This window comes from Cebus imitator, unplaced genomic scaffold (genome assembly GCF_001604975.1).
Source record: "Cebus imitator isolate Cc_AM_T3 unplaced genomic scaffold, Cebus_imitator-1.0 Scaffold98, whole genome shotgun sequence".
In the NCBI taxonomy this organism is placed as follows: Eukaryota; Metazoa; Chordata; class Mammalia; order Primates; family Cebidae; genus Cebus; species Cebus imitator.
Window position 1 is genome coordinate 417743 of NW_016107413.1, and position 18066 is coordinate 435808.

The 18066-nt window shown below is 36.8% G+C and overlaps 1 long non-coding RNA gene and 1 pseudogene across 2 annotated transcripts in view; both read right to left on the minus strand.

The window, feature by feature from the left end:
* Positions 1-18066, minus strand: part of LOC108309860 — a 70113-nt gene that overhangs the window by 13849 nt on the left and 38198 nt on the right. For both annotated transcript variants that reach the window (XR_001827527.2, XR_005201525.1), the window contains exons 2-3: positions 10416-10478; positions 8901-9184 (exon numbers count right to left, since the gene is read on the minus strand). This is a non-coding gene — a long non-coding RNA (uncharacterized LOC108309860). The remainder of the gene's footprint in view (positions 1-8900; positions 9185-10415; positions 10479-18066) is intronic.
* On the minus strand, positions 15775-16966 carry LOC108309859 (annotated as a pseudogene).

Consider the following 18066-nt stretch of genomic DNA (forward strand, 5'->3'; position numbering starts at 1 on the left):
AAGTAACTGAAGATTTGATGGAAATAGCAAGATAGTTAGAATTAAAAGTGGAGCCTAAATATGTGACTTAATTGCTGCAATCTCATAAGAAATCATGAACGGATAAGGAGTTGCTTGAGATGGAATCTACTCCTAATGAAGATGCTGTGACCATTGTTAAAATGGCATAGAATTTAGAATATTACATGAACTTATAATCAAACAGTGGTAGGTTTTGAGAGGATTGACTTCAGTTTTTCAAGTTATATTGTGGGTAAAATGCTATCAAATAGCATTTTGCTGCAATCATCACATGCCACAGAGACATTTTTTGTGAAACGAAAAACAATCAATGCAGCCAACTTCACTGATACCTTATTTTAAGAAATTGCCACAGCCACCCCAGCATTCAGCAAACTTCTCCCTGAACAGTCAGCAGTTATGAGCATCAAGGCAAGAATTTCCACCAGCAAAGAAATTACAACTTGTTGAAGGCTTAGTAGAATATTTTTAGTAACAAAGTATTTAAAAATTACAGTGTGCAGATTATTTTTAAATATAATGCTATTGCACACTTAATAGACTACAGTATAGCATAAACATAACTTTTATATGCACTAGGGAATCAAAAAATTGTGTAACTCCCTTTATTGCAATATACTGTGGCAGCCTGGAACCAAACCTGCAGTATCTCCAAGGTACGCTTGTATTTCTGGCATAAGTTACATTCCTCAGCCCAAAGAGTACTTCCCTATGTGCATGATTTGGAATAAACTTTCAGTCACTCTTTAATTTCTGAAGATACACAATTCACAAAGTCTTAGCACCAGGTGTGAAAGAAAAGGATAAAGATACACATTAAACTTTGAGGTCTGTTTCATAGACTAGCTTAAGAAATAAAGTGTTGTGTCTTCTTTCTTACTCCTCAAGGATTTAAATACAGAAATTTGTTAAATTTTGTTTTTCAATTATCTTATAATCAAATTCTTTATGTGCTAAGTACTATATATTTTACAAACTTTAAATATAGCATTTGAGATCCCTTGTAGTTGTTTAGTGCTACTATTGATAAGAATAAAGCTACAATATTTCATTTAAAATAAGACATCATCAGTTTCAAGACAATCCTGATTTCTGCCATGTGAAATATTTTAAAAAGTAAATCTTAGAATCTAGTGACATTACAATTTATTGGAATTTTAATGATACTAGTATAAAATATAATCTATAGTCTGTAAAGCTAGAAGTAGAGGAATTTGTAAAACTAGACAAATTTGCATCTGGAATTAAAGATATTAGAGACTTTGAATTCTAAAAGCATAAAATACATTTTATGTTTTATGCACATAGCTATGTGCATCAAATTATTAAAGAGACTCACAAATATTTATCCTTATACTTGTCAGAGACTTTAAGATGTTAATAGCTGAAAGTAAAAATAAGCATTCTTAAAGAAATTGGGTTAACTAACGACTAATTAATTGCCCATATCAAGCCCCCAGAACCACCAAAGGGAAGGAAATTAAGCTTCTATTTTCTTCTGTTTTGAACTTCCCAGGTTCACCCTTTAATTTATCATAGAAGGGCCAAATTTATCAATGTCCAATAAAGCGTTTGCTATAGGCAATGTGGGTCTGTATAACTTTTGAAGATTACTGTATTATGTTTTAATTTTAGTATCTCACCACAATTCATGCTGCTTTCAAAATTTAGTCACCTCCCCAAATCCTGTGGACTCTTTTTATCATTTATTCATTGACCAAGAATGATGGAGCATTAATTCTGTGCCAGATACTCACTTAGGAAGTAGGGATAAAATAATAAGAAATTTTCTCCTTGTCCTCAAGTGAACAGTTTTACAGGGGAGACAGTTTCAGTCACACTGTCGCAGCATTTCTATGGTTTGTATACTTCATAGCGAGTCCAAATAATGGCCAAAAGGAAGAGATAATGATCTCTACTTTAGAGTTAATAGGAGAAGCTACAACAGCTGAGCCTTGAGAATGAAAAGGAAGAAATTTAGCAGGGCTATAAGGAGAAGGGATGATGGTGGCACTTTAGGCAGAGTGAACAGCATGGCACATTTTGTTTTTATGTGTGTCTCATCTCACAGACCTTCTAGAGTGAAGACCTCAAACTTTAGTAAAGCCTACCACCCAAGCCAGGGAAAGACAATGTTTAGCAAGTATGTTTTTTTTGGTTTTTTCCAGTAAAAATAAAATGAGGGATCTGGTGTAGAGAATATTGAAAATGGTCAGAAAATAGGTCAATGGTTCTCAAACTTTGGTAAGCATGAGAATCACTCGGGGTGCTCGTTCCTAAGCACGACTCTCAGAGATTCTGCTTCAGTAGGTCTGGAGTGGGGGCAGAAAAATTGCATTTTTAATCCCTTAGCCCCATGACTCTGACACAGGTAGTCCACAGAGCACAGAGGTATAGGGGAAAAGGAATTTGTGGATACTTATGTCCTGGTTCTTATCAACTACCTGCAGCTCAGCAAATATACCTTGAGGTGCACTCTGCCAGCCGTCAAAAAGTTTTGCAATCAAGGTTAACCTGTGTGGCTCAGGCTTGTAAGTTAATTTTCTGACTAATATGCTGAGAGAAAAATCTGCCTCCTGAGACTTAACAGGTCTTCTATATTTTAAAATGTTAGCTTGTTTTGCAAGGGTGGTGAAGCTGAAAAGTACTTAGAAAGCTCCAGGATTAGTCACTTCTCTTTTAAAAATGGTTTCCAGTGGTACGATACTTACCTTGCAAAATGAAAATTTCCACTGGAGACTTTTTCCTATATTTTATAATCATTGATAAGAATTGATGCCAACTCTACCTTTTTTAGACCTTGACTGAAACATTTTAAAACTGAGTTGAAAATCATCCTGGGCACACCTTTCATACCCACTTGCTCTAATTTAACTCCATTTGTCTTTCCCTTACTTATTCTTTATTTTCCTGAGCATTCCAGCTGTTAGCATTAAATCTAATTTTTGTATGTCAGTCCACGTCAAAGCAAGCCTTAATCCTTTTAATGTTAACCTATCATCAGCTCAGAGCTGCTTTATATTATCAGATATAACCACATTTCCAACCCTGAGGGCATGGAGTATGATTATGCATGCATGCACGCTAGAGATTTCCTGCAATACTACTTGGTGTATACTGGAATTCTATATGGTTTGGGTCACAATTTAACCCCAATCGAAGTGCTTTGTTTACAGAAATAGCAAAAGGCTTTTTTATAAGGTGGGAGCACTGCAGAAGTATCAGAAAAAGGACTGGCTCTCATATTGTCGTGTATACTTTTTAGTCTAAGAGAGATTAAAATGTTATGGACAAAGGTATACAGTTAATGACAGAAATGTTGAAATGGTAACCAAACAGGAAATCTTAAGATCTACAGCCTAACCCGCGCTTTGTCTTTTTGTCAATGGAGTTATACTATATCATTTACTTTCTTTTCTCCCTTGAGTGAAATAGGATTTCAAAACAAAGCAAAACAAAACAACCCTACTGTTTTTATCCCTTTCATGTAGACAATTATTTGGGGGGTAAGGGGAGGCTGTAAAAGAGTCCACTGTGTCTTGAAAGTTTGGCATAATTACGTTTTTTTTCTCTGCTGGTTTCTGACCAGATATACCTCAAATTTAGAAAGCTGCTCAACAGGGTATTGTCATTGGCTACATGGAAACAACTTGCAGTCAGGTACAGGTGACTTTTTAAAAATTCTACTAAGATATTTAGCTTTGTTATAGCAATACACTGATAAAGAAATTCTGTCTGTTTATATGGAAGATAAACATCATCGTCAAATGCAGATAGATACTATTGCCATTTTATTTTATATAATATATATATTTGGTATAATTGAATTAGAATTTTAGAAGGATTATATCTTAATTAAGTAAAAGAAGTGTTCAATATCTTGTAAATGAGTGGGAAGAGACATTATCAATAATCAAGTTTGAATGTCCAGTTAAATGTCTACCCTAAAAAGGCAACACATGGTGAAAAAGAATAAAAAAGAAAAATCTCTTTTATTTGTATTATGGACCTCAGTACTGAGGTTAAAAGAATAAGTCATTATTTTTTCCTAGAGTAGCTCACATCCTAAGGGGGAAGAATAACAGAAAATGTTAACTACACTGCTACAAGACAAGTAACTTCAAAGTCCTCTGAGACCTTAAGGGGAGAGTAATTAATTTTGTTTTGGAAATTGGGAAAGGCTTCAAGGGGGATATAATGTTTGAAACAAGTGCAGGTTCAATTTTCTTGTATTCCCCTTTTCATAATATTTCAGTACTAACCATAGAAAACTGGGAACAATAGTACAAACTGATATCTTTATGTATTTTTCTTTCTATACACGCTTCCCTTGCATAAAGACACCGATTACAAATACTGTCATTTTCATTTACAAAGGGCAGAAAAGCTGGGGTTAAGGTATTTTCCAAGGATACAGGGCACCTGTGATGAATATAGAAACAAAATCTCCTAAGTCAGTCGTCATTAGATCAATTGTTCAACATTGTAAATGTTGTCCTAGATTTGATGCCGGTCCCTCAATGACAAGTTTTGAAAAGAGGGTTCATAATCTGAGATCCCTAGAAGGAAAGAGTTAAAAGGAAGAGACTCTTAGAGGATTAGATTGATCTCTAGGGATTTGGAAACTAGGCAGAAGATCTGAAGATGAAAGGAAAGATTTGATTCTGTGCTAAATTACAAGTTTTGAAGGAAATTAGAGTGTAATTTTGTTCAGCTATAGATAAGAATCCACAGCCTAAATTAGTAAAGTTCTTATAACTATTATCTTTTAAAATCATAATTAAAAAGTATTTCTAAAACTATGTCAGTTGTGAACGATCACCTTGAGGTACATGCGTAACAAGAAAAACCTGAGACAGCGCAGCAGTAGCAACCAGTGCATATTAAACATCAGTTGCAAAAGGGGAAGTCTAAAAGGCATGTCATTACATTACTGTATGTCATTTCTTCTCAGTCACGAGAAGAGGGAAAGACATAAATCAAGGCTGTCATGCCTTGTTTATTTTGGCCTCACAAAACCATCAAAGTTCTGCTTTTTGGCGGAGCTCGTAGTGTGCCTTAGATTCTTCTCACCCTACACTTGAGAGGAAAGCTACATTTAAACAGGCCCCAAAGAGCAACATTTTGGTATCCCCCTGGAACCATTTGTTATACTTGACCCTGAGTCAGGCACTGGTAATACTCTCAACCCAGGTTAAATAAACTTGGCATATAGGCTAAGCCAATTAATGTGATTGCTGTCCACTGGTTAGAGGTTTCAAGAACATTCAGCCCTGCTGGGATAAAAGAGCATGGTCTTTCTTCCATGACCAAATGAATACTTGATTAACCTGGTTTCCAAGTGAATACCTGATTTCTCTCAGAGATATGCTTATAGAAAGTTAGAGTGGGCCTGTGGTAAAAATGGAGAATTAAACACACATACTGAACTCTGCATTCTCCCAGAAACTCTCAAACAACTGTCAAGGGATTGAGAGGAAGAGAGAACGGTGGGGGAAGTAAAAATGCTCCAGGGCAAAGGGACAAGAGGGGAGAAGGTAGTGGAATCTGAATGGCGGATGGTTGTGTGGTAAATGATTTAGCAGATCCATGAAATCGGAATAAATCCATCAGTGGAAAAAATTTAGAAGCACACTAATTGCCATTGCAGAATCTGCAAAGCTTCAGGGTTCTTGACCCCAATTATTCTAGAAGTAGGATACAGGTGGGACTAAAAAAACACTTGGATGCAAGCCTGTTTTTAAAATATCCATTTTATCTCTACTCCCTTTAGAAACCCCACTAAAATGACAGCCTCGGTTTCTGTTTGATTTGTCTTAAGGAACACACCAAGACGACCCAAACAAAAACCAACAAAACAAACAAAACATCTCTTTACATACTTTCTGTTAAAATCTTGTTGGGTACTTTTTTTTTTTTTTTTTTTTTTTAAATTACTATGCTTTAAAATTTTTCTTTTCTAGCTGTTTGTTGCTGGTATATAAAAATGCCACTGACTTTTAGTTATTAATCTTGTAATGGTAACTTTGACAGAACCTTAATAACTTTATTGTATTAATCCCCCAAATGATTAATAGTAACAATTCGGGCAGAATTCCTTCAGATTTCCTATTTTGTGGAAAACCATATTATCTCTGATTAATAATAATTTACTTTCCAATCCTTACAGCATTTCTTTTTGTTTTTTTTCTTATTGCACTGGCTATGATATTTAATCCAATGTTGAATAGCAATAGTTGTATAGTGAATGATTATAGTGATTCACCATTGATTACAGTGTTTGCTATAAAATTTCCATACATAACTGTTTCAGGTTAAATAAATTCCTTTTTACGGCTTGTCCACTGGGATTTTGTATCAAAAATGATTATTAAATGTTATCAAATGTATATTCTATACCTATTAAAATAATATTTTCTTTTTTAATATATTAATGTGATACATTACTTAATAGATTTTATAATGTTAAATTTAATGTTTATTATGTTAAAATTACATTTCTAGAGTATATCAAACTTGGTAATTATATATCATCTTTTTATACATTGCTGGGTTCAATTTATACTTTTCCTTTTTTAGAATTTTTTGTTCTTGCATTAATAAGATTGGCCTGTTTTTCCCCTTTCTTTTACTCTCTTTACTTTTGATAACAAAAGAAATTAAATATATAAACTAATTGGAAAACCTCTTTTATTCTGTTAACTGGAATTTCAGGTTTGGAGTTAACTTTCTTTGAATGTTTCTTTGAACTCTCCTGTAAAATTGTGTGAATCTGCTGTTTTCTTCATGGGAGCATTATGTACTACAAAAATTTTATTTCTTGACCAATTTTGAGTCAGTTTTGGTAACTTTTATAAGTGTTTTGTTCATTTCACTTAATTTTTCAAATGTGTTAACATTAAATTTACTTATATTTTCTTGTCATTTTGATCTCTGTAGCCTCTTTAGTTATACCTTCTTATTCATTCCTAATCTTTTGTGCTGTCTCTTTTGTTTCCTTAATCCATCTTGCCTGAGGTTTCTCAATATCATTAGTTTTTCAAAGAACCATTTTTGGTTTTGTTGATACAAAAGTATGAAGTTTTTTACTTTATGTTTTTCTGTTCTTGTCTTTATTATTTTATTTCTTCTTACTCTTACAGTTTCTGGGTTTACAGTTGTGCGCTACATAATGACATTTTAGTCAACAACAGAGTGCGTATATGATGCCCTTCGTAATGTAATAGAGCTGAACAATCACACAGTGACTTCTTAGCATTGTAACATAACACATTACTCACACGTTTGTTTGCAGTGATACTGGTGCAAACAAACCACTTTACTGCCAGTCACGTACAAGTATGGCACATCCAATTATGTACAGTACATAAGACTTGATGATAAAGGACTATGGTACTGGTTTATATATTTACTATACTGTTCAGTTTATTACTATTTTAGAACATATTCATTCTACTTATGAAAAAAAAGTTAACCATAAATCAGCCTCTGGTAGGTCCTTCAGAAGGTGTTCCAGAAGGCATTGCTACCACAGGAGATGACAGTTCTATGTATGTTATTGTTCTGAAGACCTTCCAATGGGACAAGATGTGGAAGTGGAAGACAGTGATATTGATCATTCTGATGCTGTATAGGCCTAGACTAATATGTTTGTGTCTTAGGTTTTAACAAAAAAGTTACAAAAATAAACCAAAAAAAGTTTGAATAGAAAAAAGCTTATAGAATAAAACTGTGAAAAAAGAGTTTGTACAACTGTGCAATGTGTTTTTGTTTTAAGCTAAGTGTTATTACAAAAGTAAAAATTTTTTTAAAAATTTAAAAATGTAAAAGTAAAACAGTTACAATAAGCTAAGATTCATTTATTACTGAAGAAAGAAAAATATTTTAAAATAAATTTGGTGTAGCCTAAGTATACAGTGTCTATAAAGTAGGATACAGTAATGTCCTAGGCCTTCACATTCACTTACCACTCATTCATTGACTCCCCCAGAGAAACTTCCAGTCCTGCAATCTCTATTTGTGGTAAATGCCCTAAACAGGTGTAGCATTTTAAAATCTTTTATGCAGCATTTTTACTTTACCTATTCTATATTTAGATATGTATATATATACAAATGCTGTTGTGTGACGATTGCCTACAAAACTGAGTACAGCAACATGCTGTACAGGTTTGCAGCCTCCAAGCACTAGGCTATCCTATATAGCCGACGTGTATAGTGTGCTATACTATCTAGGCTTATGTAAGTACACTTTATGATAGTCACAAAATGACAAAATTGCCTAGCAATGCATTTCTCAGCATGTATCATCATTGAATGAAGGGAAGAATGACTAACTTTTGCTGTTCTTTTTGTAATGCCTTAAGACACATTCTTAGGTGATCAAGGTTTTTCTAATACAAACACTTTAGGCTTTAAATTTCCCTATGATTTTAAATTTCCCTTCTGTTCCAAAAGTTTTGAAGTGTTGTATTTTTATTAATGTACAGATGCTTCTACAACTATTATTTATGCTATATTTTTGATTCATGGTTGCTTCTTTGCATGTGTATTAATAGTTTCTATCGTAACTTCATAATATTTTATTTGAGGCCTGCAAATAAAATACATTTCTTCATAACAATAGTATCTGGGGTATTATCAACTTTCAAATTAAATTTCTAGTTAAATTTCTTTAGGCATTATTAATTTCAGTGGTAAAATAATGGGAATATGGCTGGTGGTTAGGACATCTCAGGGGGAACTTTTTTCCTTTATTTTTGCTCCATGCAAAGAGAAGGAATATCCTTCCTGCTGTGGGTCACATTTGCCTCTTGTTTACCCACTGTGAGTGTCATGCTTTGAAGGGTCCTGGTTTCATGCAGGTATTTCTGATCCTACCTTTTCTACTCTGGCACCTGGTTTTCACTTCTGTTTTTAAAGCATATGCCAATTAACATCCAGACTTCAGGCTATAACAATTGGCAGATATTCCGAAGGATCAGGCAAGCTCTAGGATTCAGCTAATCCTCATGGAATTATACTTTCTCATTGTTTGTTTCCTCTAGTTCCAGTTCTTTACTTCCAGTTCAGCAATGTTCCAGAAAAAAAAAATTAAATATTTACTTCATATTATTTTTCTTATTCCTGGAAGGATATCTCTGCACATGTATTCCGTCATACTTCTGGAAACTAAAAACCCTATTTATGACACTTTTTATTAAAATGTATTAAAAAACTCAGATCAGTTTGCTGTAAACAGCAGAGACATAACTAGAAACTCGAGAAATATGATGATTTTTCTGCTTAGTTTAATTTGGTAGGTAAATCACATCCTCAAAGCCATAGATTATTTCTGCCTTTTCATTCTGCCTGTCATATCGGCTTCAATCCAAAGCTATCTATCTCCCTGACATGGTCACAAAACGGTACCAGTACCCATAGAGCTGCATACTTTATGTCCACATTCAAGAAGAGAAGGAGCCAGTCCCTTCCCTAACAGTCATATGAGTTTTCTGACTTGTATGGTTCCCAGTGGGCAACCACTGAACCAAATCCTGTAAGAGAAATATCATGCTTTGATTAACTCAGTCCTGAGTAACTTAAAACACTTATTCCTTGTTTAATGTCCAATTCCTTCCTGGAGCCTCTGTTGCTAAGTGTAAAAAATATTTTTTCATTTTAAAAGAAAAATTGTGATGCATTTAGTCCCAACTCAAGGTACCTGATGATTTTATATAACAAACTATGCAAATAAGTGTACATAATTTTTAAAAGTCCAATAATTTGAAAGCAAAAATTCAAATTCAGGCATAAAATAGAATATACTAAGGGTTTACCGATTTATTCCTAGTCTTATTTTTGTGCCATTTTCTTCATCGCTTGTTAAACCTCTTGGGACTCTGGTGATCTTGCACTTAAACTACACTGAAAAATCACAGCACACAAAAATACTTTTAGGATAAAATAAAAGCTAAGAAAATGAAAACTTTGAAAGATGCTGAAATAGTGTAGGTTCACAACAGACTAAGCATTGTTAAAGCTGCAAACCTCTATCCCTCTTATTTGGCATACGTAAGCAAAGTCAATTGTTTTGTTTTTGCTAGACATTGTTCAAAATTCAAATTAAATTCATATGAAATTGTCTGACTAGAAAATGTTGTGTTGAGTAAATTGAACATGTCTTTGAGTAAACTGAATATGTCAATGTAAAAAATAATATTTATTATTTTTAGCATTTATTATTTCGATTACTTCTATTTTTTTATTTAATGTGTCTTGGAGTAAACAGGAAAAGCCTCACATGGAAAAAATGAATTGTCTGAAAATGACATGACTTTTCAAGAACCGCTATAGCAAAAAACAAAACATTTTATGGGAGGTAGGTCTGTACTGTGGCAAAGGAGATGGGTTTACTTTGAGTAACTGATCCTATTCAGGGCATGTCCTTGAAGATAATCTCCCCAAACTTCATGGTCACTACACAAAGGGGAAGAAAGAGAATGAATATCAATGAGATAATCATCATGCCCACTTCAGCCAATTTTCTTGCAGTATTCATCTGCATTAAATTTAATCCACACTGAGATTCCACTCTCATCAATAACGGGACATTTAATTTCCTTAATCATTAGGGATCCTCCCTCTCTCCATGCGATCATATAAATCCAGAAAACCCAGGTATATATATACTGGTTAGTCACAGCTGGTCGCTGGTATTGACACTGTTCCTTCCACCCCCTAATGATGCTATCAAGCATTATCTTCCAATATTCATTAAGCACTCAGGTCTAGGTAGACTCAGGAATGAACCCCTCAGTCATTCACTCCATCAACTCCAGACCTTGCCTCTGCTCACCAGACTCCAATATATAATGCCCAGCTTCCTTGTCTCACTCCTGACCTTCTTCCCATTCTTGTTCTGTTTCTTCTTGTTAGCTTTCCTAAAGCTTAGCTTCCCATTTTCTACTGCATTTTTCATTTTTGAATAAAAAACAGCTTTATTAAGATATGATTCGCATGCTATAGTGTTAATCCATTTGAAGTATATAATTTAGTGGTTTTCAGTATGCTCATAGAGTTGTGCAGCAATCTCCACTATCCATTTTAGTGCATATTTATCATCCCCGAAAGAAATTGCTCATGCATTAGCAGTTACTCCCCATTTTCCTCCAGTTTCCCCACCCTCTGAGGTAATAAGCAACTACTTATCTAATTTTCTGTTTTAATAGGTTTGTCCATTCTGGACATTTCATATAAATGGAGACATATAATATACACTCTTTTGAATTTGGCTTCTTTCACTAAGCATAATGATTTGCAGATTTCATTCTATGGCATATATTAGAAGATAATTCTTTTTATGACTGAGTAATGTTCCATTATATGAATATTCGACATTTTATTTATTCACCAATTGATAGGTTTGGAGCTATTATGAATAATGCCATGAACTTTTGTATAAATGTCTTTGTGGGGACATATGTTTTCTTTCTCTTGGGTAAATTCCTAGTAGTAGAATTGTTGAATTTTATGTGAAGTTTCACTTTTTAAGCAACTGCTAAGTTGTTTTCCAAAGTGACTGTGCTATTTTCTGTTCCTACAAGCAATGTTATCAGGGTTCTAGTTTCTCCACATCCTTAACAAAACTTGTCTTTTGAATTATAGCCATTATAGTGTGTGTGTAGTGATATGTATTGTATTTTTTAAATTTTGAAGGCAGCCAGCTTGGCCAGAAACAGCTGGGTGCCTGGAGAGCCTCCTCAGTACAAGAAAAGAGTAAGTGAGAGATCCCCAGAGGCCCACACTCTCACTGCAGACTACTGCAACCCTAGCCCCAGGAGAGCCCTTCAACTCTTGCAGGCCCTGAGACTATAAGAGGGAGCTGCCTGGAGACCACATGACAGCATTGCTCCAGAAAGGGAGATCACACTCAGTCCCACACACCTCCACGTCCTAAGCAGCTACAGCAAGATACCATATGCAGACCCCAATTCCCACCAGACTGCATCCTGCCCAGGAGCCCAACAGCCCCTTCATCTCCACATTGCTGATCCCCCACTGGCATGCTCCTGCATCCACCCAGTGGGCTGAGTGGCGTGACATCAATTGAACCCAGCTGAATGGCGAAGCCCTCAGCACTCTAGCATACACATGGGCAGTGCAGCAGCTCACTAGGGGGGCTGCCCCCAGGAAAAAGGGAGACAAAACTTGCACTCACCAGAGCCTGAAACCTGCCTTCTGGAGACTGCTGCTATTGACAGCTACCCTACTCCCTCCAGTAGCTGGGCTGAAACGCACTTGGATCTGCCCTGAGGCTAGTTTCTCCCCAGCTGCCATTGCCACTACTGCCGCTTCTGGGAACTGAAGTGCTCACTGCTGGAAGCAATCCCACCTTCCCAGCAGGAGGACCATGGCACACTTGCATGTCCCCTTAGAACTGGCTTTTCCCATTATTGCTGCTGCCACCAGCATAGAAGGCCAGAGTATGAGCTCTCCAGAGCCTGAGAGCTGCCTGCCAGCAGCTGCTGCCACTGACAGCAATCTCACCCATGCTAACATGCATGTGCCCTGAGGATAGGCTCTCTCTTCTTACCACCAATGCTACTGCTACCACTTGAGCACTTCACCTGAGGACCTAGGGATCACCCCATCCTGCCCACCATAGGCTACTCCCATGCACACAACCAAGGAGACTAAGTACAGGCGCACCCAGCCTGGCACCATGTTCTAGTGCCTCAGCATATTGCCCCAGGGCCTGGGGATTACCTCACCTCACTCATCACTGCTAGCATCTGTGAACTCCCTCTGGGGGCCAGAATACAGGCTCACTAAGCCTGCTGCTGTCACCACAGCTAGCACCTATCTGCACATGCCACCAGTGGGCCTAGGGACTGTCCTGCATAGCCCATCAGAGCTGCCACTAATACCAGTGTATGCTGCATGGAACCCATCACAACTACTTCCATTGCCCATGCCACATAGTGTCCAGGGGCATGAGGAACTACTCTCTCACTGCTACTACTAAAACCTGAGAAAGCCACCTGGAGGCCCAAGAATCTGCCTGCTTGAACTTGCTAACACTTGTGCCCACGTATATCACCTGGGGGCCCAAGGACAGGCATGCTTGGTCTGCCACTGCCACCACTGGGGCCTGAGGAGTGGCCCGTGTAGTGTCCTCATCCCGAGCAAAACTTCACCACAGCCTTAACTAACAACTACAGCCTAAGCCACTGAGGAAATCACAGATACCAGAGATACTGTTGACAGTCAGAGAAATTATATAGAGATTATACTACTGCATATATCTAGAATCAAAGCTAAAGTGCCCTACCAAACTAACATCATAAATACATCTTCAGGAAAGTCTTCTCCTACAAAAGCCAATCCAAAAAACTGGAAAAAGAAGTGACTGCTGTACCAGATGCATATATATCAATGTAAGGACACAAGAAACATGAAAAAGACAGAATATATGACACTTTCAAAGGAGCACAAAAATTTTTTAGCATCAAGTTGGAAAGAACCAAAGAGATAGATACCATTAAAAAGAATCCATCAGAAATCCTGGAACTGAAGAACTCAATGAATGAAATAAAAAAGTCATGTGAACATTTGAGAACTTCAACAATAGACTAGATAAAGCAGAAGAATTCCAGAACCTGAAGACAGGTCTTTTGAAATAACCAAGAAAGAAGGAAAGACAGAAAGAAGGAAAGAAAGGAAGGAAAGAAAGAAGGAGGGAAGGAAGGAAAGAAGGAAGGAAGGAAGAAATGAAGGAAGGAAGGAAGGAGGGAAGGAAGGAGTGAAGGAAAGAAGGGAGAGAGAAAGAGAGAGAGAGAGAGAAGGAAGAGAGAGGAAGGAAGGAAAAAGAAGAAAGAAAAGAAAAAATGAACAAACCCTGTGTAACATGTGGTATACTATAAAGTGACCAGATATTTGAATTTTCTGTGTCCCACAAGGCAAAGAGAAAGACAAAGATACAGAAAACCTATTTAACATAATATCAGATGAAAACTTTCCAAGTTCAGCAATATATTTAGACATCTAGATAAGAAAGCTCAGAGCTCTCTAAATAGATACAACCCAAAAAGATCTCACCATGGCACGTTACAGTCAAACTGCTAAAAGTCAAAGACAAACAGAGAATTCTAAAAACAGTAAGAGAAAAGCATCTAGTTATATATAAGAGACCCCCCTCATCAGACTGGAATTACACACCTGCAATTCCAGCACTTTGGGAGGCCAAGGCAGGTGGATCATGAAGTTAGGAGATTGAGACCATCCTGGCTAACATGGTGAAACCCTGTCTCTGCTAAAAATACAAAAAGAAATTAGCTGGGCATGATGGCATGTGCCTGTAATCCCATGTGAGGCTGAGGCAGGAGAATTGCTTGAACCTGGGAGACGGAGGTTGCAGTGAGCTGAGACTGTGCCACTGCACTCCAGGCTGGGTGACAGAGTAAGACTCCATCTAAAAAAAAAAAGAAAGAAAGAAAGAAATGAAATGCTTAAAGCAGCCCTACACTTGGAAGTGAATGGTTGATATCTACCATTATGAAAACACACATAAGTATAAAACTCACTAGTAGAGCAAACACACAAATAAGAAGGAGAAAGGACTCATCTTACCACTACAGAAAACCACCAAACTACAGTGACAAATAATAAAAGAGAAAAGAAAGAAACAAAGGATATACAAAACAACCAGAAAACAATTGACAAAACTGCAGGAATAACCCTTTACTTACCAATAATAACCTTGAATGTAAACAGATTAAATTATCCACTTCTAAAATATAGACTGGCTAAAGGGGTCCAAAAACATACGATCCAATTCTATGCTGCCTACAAGAAAATCATTTCACCTGTAAAGACACATATAGGTTGAAAATGAAGGGATTAAAAAAAAACTCCATGCAAATAGAAACCAAAAATGAGCAGGAGTTACTATACTTATGTCACATAAAAGAGACTCTATGTCAAAATAGCAAAAAGAGACAAAGATGGTCATTAGATAATGATAAAGGGGAAGACTGAGCAAGAGAATATAATGATTCTAAATATATATGCACCCAACACTGAAGCCCCCAGATGTGTAAAGAAACATTATTAGATCCAAAGGGAGAGATAGATTTCAATGCAATAATAGTTGGGAACTTCAACCCCAATCAACACTAGACAGATCTTCTAGGCAGAAAATTAACAAAGAAACATTACATCTAAAGTGAACTTAAATTTCACTTTAGTTCAAATAGACTTAACAGACACCTACAGAACATTTTATTCAACAGCTAGAGAATATACATTCTTCCTCTTGGCACATGAAACATTCTCCAGGTCATATGTTTGGCCACAAAATGAGTCCAACAAATTTTTAGAAATCAAATTTATACCAACTATCTTCTCAGACTACAGTGAATTAAAGCTAGAAATTAATAAAAAGAAGAACTTTGGAAGCTGCAAATACACAGCCATTGGGTCAAGAAAACAATTACGAAGAAATTTTTTAAATTTTAGATATTTTTATTTCTCCAAATATGCTATTTATCAGTAGTGATTGAAATACAAAATATAATTCAGTCCCATCGTCATCATCATAGAAATGAGTTTAAGAGAAAACTAGTCAGATGAATATTATTACTTCTAATTTTCAACCAGTATATAGTTGCCACTGATAAATTGACAGCCAGGAGTCTGTCAAGAATGCTTAAGATATGTTATATAATACAACATACCTGTTCACGGGTTGAGGGGGGGATCCCTAGGAAATAACTTATGTGTATTTCTTGATTTCATCATAAAAGACAAGCACAAAAGCACTGCCCACACCTCTGACAACATTGGACCATGCACCCTTGAAAAAATCTTTGCCGGCCGGGCGCGGTGACTCAAGTCTGTAATCCCAGCACTTTGGGAGGCCGAGGCGGGTGGATCACGAGGTCAAGAGATCGAGACCATCCTGGTCAACATGGTGAAACCCCGTCTCTACTAAAAATACAAAAAATTAGCTGGGCATGGTGGCACGTGCCTGTAATCCTAGCTGCTGGGGAGGCTGAGGCAGGAGAATTGCCTGAACCCAGGAAGCGGAGGTTGCGGTGAGCCGAGATCGCGCCATTGCACTCCAGTGTGGGTAACAAGAGCGAAACTCCGTCTCAAAAGAAAAAGAAAAAATCTTTGCCTTCTTCATCACGAGCAATCTTCCTCCAGCAGTCTGTGCACATAATGTCAGTTCCTTTGCACCCTGACTGCATCATGATGCGGGGGCAAACAGTGTCAAATGGATAGGAAGTCAACCCAGCAATAGCAGTGACAGTCTGTGCAATCAACCAGCTGATACAATGTGAGTGTTCTTGGGATCTGGAAATATTCTCTTTCTAGTGTCATAGACACCGAGGTGGGCAGCTCGGTAGATGATAATAACCCTGCACAGACACATTAAAGCCTTGGTACAGGCCCTTAATCCCATCAGATTTGTAGATCTTAACCAGGCAGTCACCGAGGCCTCAGAATTCCCTTTCAGCTCCAGCTTTACCTACATCAGCTGCTAGTCGGGTGTGGGCAAAATCAAGAGGGTACACAAAACACAATGATGTGGTCACAGTGGCACCACATGATGTCAGATTCCCTGCAAAGTAGCACCAAGACTGGGTCCTCTTGTCCACCCCACCCAGAAAGATCTGTTTGTGTTTGTCTTTGAAAGTGAAGTTGAGAGCCTGGGTGGGGAATTATCTAATGACATTGGCCAGGTTACTGTGCCACAACAGGATTCCCTGCTCCTTGGGAACATGGACCATGTAGTCTATAATGCCCTTGCATTGCTTATCTGTGGTGATCTGCTTGCTGGCATGCTGCACCTGCAGCATCAGTTTGACCTGCTTCATGGGCACTGCCACTGTCTTGGAGATGGCTGCAGCCACTCCACCTGCCAGAAAGTCCTTGGTGAAGAACATAGCGGCATCTGTCATGTGAAAGGAAAAAGAGGAGGCAGGTTGTGCAGGACGGGACTGGGCCAGCAACCAGCTTTGACTCCGTGGCTGCAGGAGAAGAAAATTTTAAAAAATTGAAACAAATTAAAATGGAAACACAACAAGCCAAAACCTGTAGACTACAACAAAAACAATGCTAAAAGGGAAGTTTGTAGCTATAAACACCTACATCAAAAAAGTAGAAAGATTTCAAACAGTCTAATGAAGCACTTTAGGAACTAGGAAATCAGAGCAAGCCAAACCCAAAATTAGTAGAATAAAATATATAATAAAGATCAGAGGAGAATTAAACAAAATAGAGGAGATGAAAGAGACACTATAAAGGATCAATTAAACAAAAAGTTGGTTGTTCAAAAGATAAATAAAACTGATAAACCACTAGCTAGACTAATAAAAAAAAAAGAGAAGACCCAAATTTTAAAAGTCACAATGAAAAAGGAGACATTACAACTGATACCGCAAAAATACAAAAGATCATCAAAGATCATTGACATGAACATATCATACGAACAACTATATGCTAACAAACTGGAAAATACAGCAGAAATGAATAAATTCCTGGATACATACAATCTACCAAGATGGAATCAGGAAGAAATAGAAAACCTGAACATACTAATAATAAGTAATACGATTAAATTAGTAGTAAAAAGTCTTCTACAACAACAAAAACACCCCAGGACAAAATGACCTCACTGCTGAATTCTACCAAATGCATAAAGAAAAAATAAACACCAATTTTCCCCAAAGTATTCCAAAAATTTGAAGAAGATAGAATTCTCCCCAAGCATTACCTTGATACCAAAACTGGACAAGGGCACAATAACGAAAAGAAAGCTATAAACCAATATCCCTGATGAACATAGATGCAAATATCACCAACAAAATACTGCAAACTGAATTCAACAACATATCAAAAAGATAATACACCACAATCAAGTGAAATTTATTCCAGGGATATAAGGATGGTTCAACACATGCAAATCAGTAAAAATGAAACATCACATAGACAGAATAAAGGATAAAAACAATGTGATCATCTCAATAGAAACAGAAAAAGCATTTGTTAGAATTCATTG